The sequence below is a fragment of the Raphanus sativus genome, chromosome 3, assembly GCF_000801105.2.
Source record: "Raphanus sativus cultivar WK10039 chromosome 3, ASM80110v3, whole genome shotgun sequence".
Classification (NCBI taxonomy): Eukaryota; Viridiplantae; Streptophyta; class Magnoliopsida; order Brassicales; family Brassicaceae; genus Raphanus; species Raphanus sativus.
The window spans coordinates 20,772,381-20,782,134 of NC_079513.1; the positions used below are offsets into that span (position 1 = coordinate 20,772,381).

At 35.2% G+C, this 9,754-nt stretch overlaps 1 non-coding gene and 1 pseudogene across 1 annotated transcript; one reads left to right on the forward strand and one right to left on the reverse strand.

Moving 5' to 3' along the window:
• Positions 1-614: 614 nt before the first annotated feature.
• The window catches only part of LOC130510087 (polycomb group protein EMBRYONIC FLOWER 2-like), a 26,885-nt pseudogene continuing 17,745 nt past the window's right edge, over positions 615-9,754 (forward strand).
• On the reverse strand, positions 7,632-7,738 carry LOC130510359 (small nucleolar RNA R71). Its single transcript, XR_008944031.1, has one exon. It is a non-coding gene; the product is annotated as a small nucleolar RNA R71 (small nucleolar RNA).

Consider the following 9,754-nt stretch of genomic DNA (forward strand, 5'->3'; position numbering starts at 1 on the left):
AAACTACAAGAACACAAAATATATATAAGAGCCTTCTGATTCTAAAACCCTAGCACTAACGGTTCAAGGTACGTCAACAGTTTCTTGTGGTTCTTCTATAGTGTATATATTATCCAATGTCTTAAACTTTAGCTCTAAAAAAATTATGAAATAATTAAATTAAAAATGATGAAACATATATATACATACAGATTAAAACATTTAATTTTGCATATCTTCAAAATAAAAATATTATATACTTATACACTTAGTCATGTTTTAACCAATAAAAAATGATAAAATGAAAAATATGCTAATAAATTTTGCACTGAAATTCGAAAACAACAATCATTTCAAAATGAAAATTTTACTTTACAACGACAATTAATTAAATGACAGAGAGGTATTTTTTAAAATAATAAAAACCATTAAAATAAATCTAGATATTCTTAGCATTTTTAGATTATCCATGATTTATATTTGACCCAAGAAAAATATACTTTTCTATAAAAGAAAATATGGTCTTTGAATTTATCAACACATTTCTCTATTGCTAAAATACAGTGTTGTGTTATTGCGTCCTTTCGCTCTTCTGGTTTTTGTGGGTTAACTGTGATATTGATCTTGTAGCAAGAATGACAAACAGTCGTCTCATCACTCGTCGTTGTCGAACCTCTTGGTATGTTCTCTTTCACTTATATTATTTTTCGCCTCCAGTTGATTAAAAGCTTAAGAAGGGTCTACATCTTTAAGTGAAACTAATTTTGACCCGCGCTTCGAAAGCGCGGGTTTTTCTTTAGATTAAAGTTTACAAATAATATTTTGGAATTGATGTACATTATTATGTTACAAATTCATTATATAAAAAATGAGTTTGTTTAAAATTATATAATGAATTAGTTTATACTAAATTTTGTATGCACACTTTTATATGACTCTTTTTAGATCTGAACATGTTACTATGGTTTGGTTCCAGGTCGAAGGCAAAGTGCATGTTTATTTTTATGCGACCCACAGTCTCTTTTTGATTCCGGGTCCTACCCGAGATCCAATCGGGTATCCAAATTAAGTGTTTGAAATGTTTGTGTATATTAAGTATATTTAGATATTTCAGATATGTATTTGGTATTTCGAATGTGTTTTCAGTATTATAATTTTTTTTAAGTTTACTGATAAATTTCAAAAAAAAAAAAAAAAAAATATTTTGGGTATTAGGAAATGTTTATAGGTATTTTTGGTTCTTCAAGTCAGATTTACGGTAAACTTTTTTTCTAATATAAATATTTTCAGGTATTTGTTTGTGTTTTCGAATATTTTTTGTGTTTCAGTATTTTTGAGTTTTCGGGTATTTCGAATTTTTTTTAGAGTTCTAAAAATCTCAAACCAATTTGGACCTGTTATGTACCCAAAAAATTAAGTATTTTATTGGTACTTGAATTATGGACCCGGTCCCAAATGAATCGACCCGAATCCAACCAGAAAAATTTAAATATCTAATTATGTCCAAATTTTTAGGATCCGAAAAGTCTAGACTTGAAAGGAACCAATCCGAACCTGACCAAAAGACCTGTTTCCCAAACCTAATCTTTCCTATTATATTTTTGTGTGCATTTTATAAGAGTATAGTTGTTGAGCTCGTGAGTTTTAAAATTTATTTGTTAGATTTTGCATATTTAATATTACAGATTTGTAAATTGTTTTAATAATTTTTAAGTTTATATTAAATAACAAATTTTTTATTTTAATTATTTTATAAAGTAATTTAACGTAAAATATATGATTTTTTTTTTTTTACATTTGGTTTGCTAAAATGTTTATATTAGGTTTGATTTACTTAATATTTGGAATATAACGTAAGATGACATAGTATCATATGATGTATAGTATATACTAACTTATAAATGAGTTTCGAATATTATTAAAAACTAATAAACTTAGTGGATTTTAAATAGCATATCTTCAGTATATTATTTTTTGTTTAAAATATTTAGTACAATATATGATACATTTTGGTTTCTAAAGTTAAAGTGAAAATATAAGAATATTAAATTTTTGATTTGTTTAAATTTAGCTGCAATTAAAAATTAGGTGGCTCAAACGAATATATAGTTTTGGTATAATGTTTTAGTAAACAAAATTATTTGTTATAATAAATAAAAGTATTGATCATAACTAAGGTATTGTTAGAGAAATATAAAATAAATTATAAGATATAGTTTTTTTTGTGTACCGGTGTATAATAAATAATAGGATTGACTAAACCACAAAAACAGTTTGATTTCTTGGTATAAAGATATTATCATTTTATTAAATTGAGAAACTTATTTAAAATATATTTTTTACATATATATTTGATAAAAATTTGATTTATTTGTTATAAATTGGTAACTTAGATAAGATATTTATATAAATTTATGACCGAATTTTGAATGTATACATTTAACACATGTTTATTTTGATATATAAATATTATATCTTATTAGAGTTGTGAAAATCTAGGATAGTTATAACAATTTAAATAATCAAATATCATTTTAAACCTCAAGCTGTTATTCATATATTTGAAATTATCAAACAACCAGCACCAAATAAATAAATTACGAAATTTATTAATATCGCTGATTAAAAATGAGTAATATGTTAACGCATGGGATAAAAAAACAAATATTTCTAATATACTAATGTACGATATACTAAAATATAATATATTATTGTACTATTATACATTTGGCCTGGGACTCTAGAAAATTATTTGATTTGGAGTGATTCATTGAAAACCACTAAAGTGACCAATATATTTGAAAAAGAATAGAAAATTACAATAACTACATGAATGCAAAAGCTACATACCTATATCGACATATATACAAAATTTCTTTGCAAATAGTATTTGGTAAGTATCGAAAGGGATATATTTTTGTAATAGACCAGATATGTCACAAACTTCCTAAAAGATAAACAAATATCTATTAGTTACCTAAATATAAGAGAAAGATATTGATAAGATAATTTAGCAAAAAAAGTAAGAAAAAAAGATACTGATAAGATTCGTGTGTTACCAATGTTTTGTTTATAATAATTTTTAATGAATTGGTCTAATACATTTTCATACAATTAATGAAAGGGTGCAGCAACCTTTTTTAAGTAGATTTTTTTAGAATGTTTCTTTTTTAGTAGTATAGATTTAGACAACTTTTAAGTACATGAGCATGCTTATGGATTCGATCGTTGGTGTAATAGTTGAAGAACTTTTATTGAAATTCTTTTGTATTTTTTTGTTTTTACATTTTGGTGGCGTATGAATTGCAGCTGTTCCAGAAGAACATATCAGATGCACCATGAAGACTTCCATGTGCATATGTCTGAAGAGGAGAAGATTGCTGCTGAAGAGAGCCTTAAAGCGTATGGCAAGACTATTGAACTCGACAACATTCTTCAGCGTCGTGCTAAAAAGAATGTATGTGTTTTTTGGCTTTTGACATAGAAAATTCCCATGGATGTGTACTTTGAGTTGACTTCATTTGGTTATAAGCAAGCGTGTATGATCTTGTTATGCAGTAGAGTCTAACAGTTTTCTCTTATCTTTATTGCTGTGTAGCCCTTGTTTCTTCAGAGATCTTTGAGTTATCAGATTGAAGCCAAACATCAAAGGAGGTAAAGTTGTTTTCTTCTGCTCAGAATCTTCATCAGTTTTGTGTGTAACTATCAGACTAACCATTTATTCAGAACCCTAATGATAAGTTTTTGATAAGAAGTTTCTAAGATTCTCTACCACTGGTGAATAAATCATATATTACTGATGTGCAGAATACAAATGACTGTGTCGCTTTCGGACACTCAAAAACTGTTTCCTATATATGTTTTGCTGGCAAGACTTGTGTCTCCTAAGCCTACTGCAGAGGTAGTCGTTTCAACCTCAGAGAGAATCGGATTGATCTTTTACCTAATGTCATTTGAACTTAACATTTCATGGCTAACATTTTTTTGTAATTTTCAAATTATAGTGTTCTGCAGTATATAAGTTCAGTCGAGCATGTATCCTAACTGGTGTCCTGGGGGTTGATGGAGTTAGCCAAGCACAAGCCAAATTTTTCCTCCCTGATATGAATGAACTTGCATTGGAGGCAAAATCAGGATCACTGGCTATCTTATTTATCAGCTTTGGTGAGTAAGAGTGTGATTGTTGTGTATTCATTTATGTATATGTACAGATAAACTGATAAAATTATTCTTCCTTGTAGCTCGTTTGCAAAATTCTCAATTTGGCATTGGTTCAAGCAATATCCATTCAGGTATTTCCAGTTATAAATGTTCATAAATGTCTATTTCTTCTATAGATCATCATCATGAGAGTTTTATTTACTTTGTTCTGGCAGGAGGAATTGCCTATGGAGCAAAATACCCCTGGAATCTATCTACTCATCGTGGCAGAAATATCCAAATAAGGACTTGGAACAGAAAGCAAATTCAGTCTCTCTTGTTTGAAACGCAGCCTTGCTCTGTACAGGTAAATTTGCCCTAAACCCTTTTTTTTTGTTATCAATAAACTGTTTAAGTAGGTTTTATTGTTTCGTTTTGCATATTAACTTCTTTCATGTAACTTGACAATGTAAACTGGAAAGTGAATTTTGTTAGATCTTTTTATGAAAATATTACTGGTATGACTTGTCTATTTCTGCAGATACAGTCTATGAGTGAGGAAAAGTGTATTGCGATTCAGGTTCCAAGCAATCCCCTCACCTCGGTAACTTTCCGCACTTTTGGAACCCTTCCATCATTTACTCTAATACTATTTTTGTTAAATATCTTATAATTCGTGTACTTTTTTTTCGTTTGAAGAGCTCACCGCAGCAAATGAAAGTCACCATATCTGCGGAAGAGGTTGCACCGACGGAAAAATCTCCTTATAATTCACTTTCATTTAATGACGTCCCTTCTTCTTCAATGTTAGAAATTATTAGGTAATTTCAGTTTAATTGTATTATACTCCGTTGACCTGGCTGCTACCTCCCTTAATTTATAGTTATCGGTTTTCTTGAATTTTGACTGCCCCTCTCTATTAATTGGAAGTGTTACCTACAGCTTAATGAGTTATAATGTCCATGTCGACTCCAAATAACTCTTCTACATTCTTTGCATAGGTCGAGAGCAGGGAATGTAATTTTCAATTACATATACTATAACAACAAATTGCAGAAAACCGAAGGTATTTTTGTATAATCATTAACCTGTTTCGTACCCATATGATGTAACATATATATATATATATTAATATATATTCATAACTTACATTTTGGATGTTATTTGTTTCCAGTAACCGAAGACTTTACTTGTGCAATCTGCTTAGTAAAATGTGCCAGTTTTAAGGTGGATTTTCATTTCTATTCTCACTCATACTCTGAGTCAAAATATACATCTGTAGTGGACTATAGTCTATGTAGTGATGCAATCCTTTTTTTCTTCCCAATCATGTGATATCTTCTGGCATTTGCATGTTTTTAGCTTTGATATCTTGCACATTTTGATCATTTAGAATAGGATTTAGGCTTCTTTAGCTTGCATTTTGCATGCATAAGTCCTTGTCAGGTGTTGGAGCATGCTATGGAGTTTTTGGAGGTGTTTGAGATGAGTTATGGATCAAAAGAGGTGAAAGGTGGGGATTGTGCAAATTAGCGTCTGGAGCGGGGTGTTTGGAGCGGGTTCGCAGGTCCGCTGTGATCCAGAGCGAGGTCGGAACGAGTACTTGGAGCGGCGTAAGTAACACCGCTCGGTTTTACGACGAGAAACGGTGTGAAGTGGCTGGAGCGGGGGTCTTGGAGCGGAGTCACGACACCGGTGTGAGGTCCGGAGCGGGGTTGAGCAGCCATACGGAGCGGAGTCCACCAAGGCCGCTCGGTTTACCACAGGAGACGAAGCAAAATGGCCGGAGCGGGGTTAGCCAGCGGGGTTGCGACTCCGCTGCTGCGTGTTTTTACTTATGCGACTTGTAATGCTTTTAAGGGCTTTTTTAGACCTTTTATTATCAACCATTAGGGTTTGGAAGGATCATATAAATACTTTTTAGACCCAAATGATGGATTATCTTATGATCTCTGAAGAAAACACAAACCTTTTGGTGATAAAGTCTTTCCTTTGAATCAAATCATCATTTTGTTCTTGTGTTCTTGAGTTATTTTGAGTTCTTATTTTCTTTCTTTTCATGATTAAGCTTGAATCTCTTATGGGTTTGAGAAGGATCATGGTGATTAGTGAGTAGTCCTCTTAGGATTCATGGGTTAGGGAGATCAAGGGTGATTAAGCTAGATCTAAAGGGTTTTATGTTCTATCTATCTATTTCCTTGCTATTAGAGTAGTCTTATTGCTTCTTTTGAGTTGGCCTCTCAAAGGTTGATCTCTAGACATTTCACACCCGGAAGGTGTTTGATGAAATGTCTGAGTCAACTCTTCTAAGCTCTTAACACACTTTGCCAAAGGAATTTGTTGTTAAAGGTGTTAAGATGGCTAGTAGGCTTGTTTTTAATGATTGCTTTAGCAATATTCAACCAAAGGAATTTGATGCTTGAGTTGCTTTAGCAAATGAACATTCATCTAGGGATAGAGCTTGTTTAGCATTGTGTCTAGGCCTAAGATTGCTAGATTGATTGAAAGTCATCCCCTTTAGTTCAAAACTTGATCACCCAAGATCTAATCCCTATTCCCATGAGTTCTCCCATCTCATAATCAAAGAAAGTTTACAGTTTTACTGCATTTTAGTATTACTCTAGTTTTAAAACTCATCTCACTTTTGGTTGCGCTTAGATTAAGCATGGATTTGTATTCTCAGTGCATTGAAATCACCTAGGATTGGTTCGACAACCTTTTATACTACTGCATTTGATAGGGACCCGAAAAGTCCTGTTATCAAATTGGCGCCGTTGCCAAGTTCTATTGTGATTTTGACATTGGGATTTAGTCATTTGCTTGAGACTAAGTCATTTTTTTTTTTCTTATTATTGTGATATTGGCTCTGCTTTTTCCTTCTTCTTTTTTCATTTCAGGTATATGAACTTGAGAAGTTAGAGGACTACAAACCTCACTCCTCTAGTACCAGACATCCGGGCTTTTGGAAAGAGAGAATACAAGAAGAAGGAGAGAAGAGGAGCAACAGGCTCATTTCAACAGATGGGTTTTTGATATGGCTCACCATCAGAACCAGAATCGATGGAGAGATCCCTTTGGGAGCTGCCCAAGAGGGAAATGGTCAAGGAGCTGCCAACCTTCGACCACAACACCCACAGCGCCAAGCTCGCGCCATTGGAACCTATGATCGTCCTCACATTCATGGTCATAGGTTGGGAATCAGAGCACCACCACCGGTGGAGAACAACAACTTCGAGATCAAGTCAGGGCTACTCAACACAATTGAGCACAACAAGTTTCATGGCCTGGCAGCTGAAGATCCTATCGATCATTTGTACAAGTTTGATCAGTATTGTAGTTTGTCCAAGACAAATGGTGTCTCTGAAGATGCATTCAAGCTGAAGTTGTTTCCCTTCTCTTTGGGAGACAAGGCACATCAGTGGGAGAGGTCTGTCCCAAGTGACACTATCACCACTTGGGAGGGATGTAAGGAAGCCTTCTTGGAGAAATTCTTCTCTACCTCAAGGACAGCTAAGATAAGGAACGAGATTTCTGGTTTCCAGCAGAAGAATCTAGAGAGCTTCAATGAGGCATGGGAGAGATTCAAGGACTACCAAGCTCAGTGTCCTCATCATGGTTTCAGCAAGGAGAGCTTGCTTAGCACTTTCTACAGAGGAGTTCTCCCATCTTGCAGAAACAGGCTTGACACTGCTAGTAATGGTTTCTTCTTGGGCAGAACGGTGGAGGATGCAGAGGAACTGGTGGAGAACATGGCAAAGAGTGACTCAGTCTACAATGAGGAGTATGATAGAGCCAACAGAGGGGATGACCAGCAGACAAGGAGAGATATCAAGTCTTTGCAAGACAAGTTGGACTTGGTTCTTTCAAACCAATCCAAGAAGGAGCAGGTTAGCTTTGTTGGTGATCCTAGTCAAGAGGTTCCTCCTAAGGTGAATGAAGTTGATGGTTTAGAAGGGCAAGAAGAGCTTTGCTTCATCAACAACAATGGTACATGGTACAGAAAGGAGCCAACTTTCAGTACAACAACTACCAGCAAAGACCTTATTCCAACAACCAACAAGGTGGTTACCAGCCTAGGAACAACCAACAAGGAAGCCATCAACCTCAGCAAAACCCTCCTCCTGGTTTCTCCAATAAAGGAAACCAGTCTACTCAAGCCCAAGGAAGTTCTTCTCAACCTAAGGCTCAAGACACAAGTGTGGAATCAATGTTCAAGCAACTACTTGAAGCTCAATCAAGAAATGAGAAGCAAATTGGTTATGAGTTGAAGAACATCCACTCAAAGATTGATGTGGGAGCTACAATGAGCTCAACAACAAGTTCAGAGCTTTGGAGAATCAGTTTGCCTCTATGAGTTCTAACTCCAATCGCCAACAAGGAACTCTTCCCGGAAAGCCTGAGCAAAACCCAAAGGAGACAATGAAAGCAATCACTCTAAGGAGTGGCAAAGAGTTGCCTTCAAGAGTTCTCACCAAGGATGATGAGAAACAAGGTGGGAGGTGGCCATCAACATAGATGATGATGTGGTGATTGTAGATGAGAAGACCAATGATGAGATCTTGGAAAAGATAGTAGAAGCTAAGGGTAAAGGGAAGATTGGAGAAGAGAAGAAACAGTGAAACACGGTGAAGTTGCTACTCCATCAAAAGAATCTTCTTTTATCCCTCCTCCTTATGAACCCAAGCTCCCATTTCCTGGAAGATTCAAGAGGCAACTGTTGGAGAAGTACAAGCACTCTTTGAGAAACAAATGAGTGAAGTTCAGGTCACAATGCCTATCATTGATGCTTTCATGCTGGTTCCTCAATACAGCAAGTTCTTGAAAGATGCTGTAGCCGCAAAGAAGAAAGAAATGGAAGGCATGATGATCCTTACTCATGAGTGTAGTGCAATCATCCAGAGATTGAACATTACCAAAGAAGCTAGAAGATCCAGGATGCTTCACACTCCCTTGTGCCATTGGTCCTATAGAGTTTGAGAAGTGTCTTTGCGATCTTGGGGCTAGTGTCAGTCTCATGCCTTTGTCAGTTGCGAAAAGACTTGGATTCACTCAGTACAAGAAGTGCAGACTTTCATTGGTATTGGCTGATCGATCAGTGAAGTTCCCTGTTGGTATCTTAGAAGATCTCCCAGTGATGGTTGGAAATTGTGAGATTCCTACAGACTTTGTGGTGCTTGAGATGGATGAGGAGGCTAGAGACCCTTTGATCCTTGGTAGACCATTCTTAGCTACAGCAGGAGCTATAGTGAATGTAAAGGAAGGAAAGATTGATCTCCATCTGGGCAAAGGGCATGTTCTCCACTTTGACATCAAGGAAATGATGAAGAAGCCAACTGTGCAAAACCAAGCCTTCTACATAGAGAAATGGGAAGCTCTAGCTGATGAGCTTCTGAGGAGTGGGACTAGAAGATTCTCTACAGCATGCTTTGACTATAGAAAAGAGGTTCAAGTAGTAGAGAACAAGGAGAGTGCAGCCTATGGAGAATGTTGGATTCGCGCAAGGGTTTGTGGATAAGGAGCAGTATGAGGAGCTACCACAAGCATCTTCAGCTACTCAACAAGAGGACAGTCATCAAGATGACTGGAGTGAGCTCAAAGCCCCTAAGGTGTGGAGCTTAAACCCCTTCCCCATGGT